Source organism: Arabidopsis lyrata, assembly GCF_000004255.2.
Source record: "Arabidopsis lyrata subsp. lyrata unplaced genomic scaffold ARALYscaffold_3, whole genome shotgun sequence".
NCBI classification, from domain to species: domain Eukaryota; kingdom Viridiplantae; phylum Streptophyta; class Magnoliopsida; order Brassicales; family Brassicaceae; genus Arabidopsis; species Arabidopsis lyrata.
In genome coordinates this window covers 12,925,298-12,926,432 of record NW_003302553.1, presented here as the reverse complement: position 1 = coordinate 12,926,432, position 1,135 = coordinate 12,925,298, and positions in this window count along the sequence as shown.

Here is a 1,135-nt window from a genome sequence, read left to right as displayed (position 1 = left end):
GAAGATATTTTGTGTATCTGTTTGTTTTTTTTCAACTTTTTTCTTGTGTCTATGATACTATCGTTGTCTAGTATATATATAAAACTTTTCCGACTAACATTTTGTCGGAAATACGTCGAAAATTCTAAAGTGGTTACCTTTAATATTTCCGACGAATTTCCGACAAAATGTCGTCGGAAAGTTTGTCGGAAATTCGTCGGAAAATCTAAAGTGGTTACCTTTAATATTTCCGACGAATTTCCGACAAAATGTCGTCGGAAATTTTGTCGGAATTGCTAAAGTGGTTACCTTTAATATTTCCGACGAATTTCCGACAAAATGTCGTCAGAAATTTTGTCGGAAATCGTCGGAATTACTAAAGTGGTTACCTTTAATATTTCCGACGAATTTCTGACAGATATTCCCGACGACATTTTGTCGGAAATTCGTCGGAAATATTAAAGGTAACAACTTTAGATTTTCCGACTACTATTCCGACTAATTTTTTCGATCAAGTTGTCGGGATTACGTCGGAACATGTGCAGTGAATAATCACGTGTTTACCTCGTTGTTTCCGACAAATTTTCCGACAAGTTTCCGAGCAGTTTCCGATGACATTGGATTGTCGGAATTTTCCATGGTTTCCGACAAATATTTCCGACGAAATTCCGACGAATTTTTAATCGTCTAAAAAGTTTTTATGTTTCCGACGAATTTCCGACGAAATATTATTTTCTTGGAAGTTTGTCGGAAATTCCCCGGAAATCCGTCGGAATAATTCCGACTAAAAATTTCGTCGGAAATGTTCGTCGGAAATTGCTATGTTTTCTTGTAGTGTATGTATTATGATACTTTGTTTCTTCGAAACATCATTTTTCCGTCCATTCGTAAATATTTAATTGGTTTCACAAACTCTAAATGACTACTAGTACTATTTTGTTTTTCTTTCCATTTTTGCATTAAGTAGAGTAGCATATAATAAATTGATAATTCAAGATCCAATATTGTGATCATAATATTAACAAAATAATTAAATAATTAACAAAAAATATTGTGATCATAATTAATCTCAAATGTTGCTAGTTCTCTTTTATTTTGTAGGAAACATTATTTTTTCATGAAAAGTTCTATTGACTCAAATGTGCTAGTTCTATCT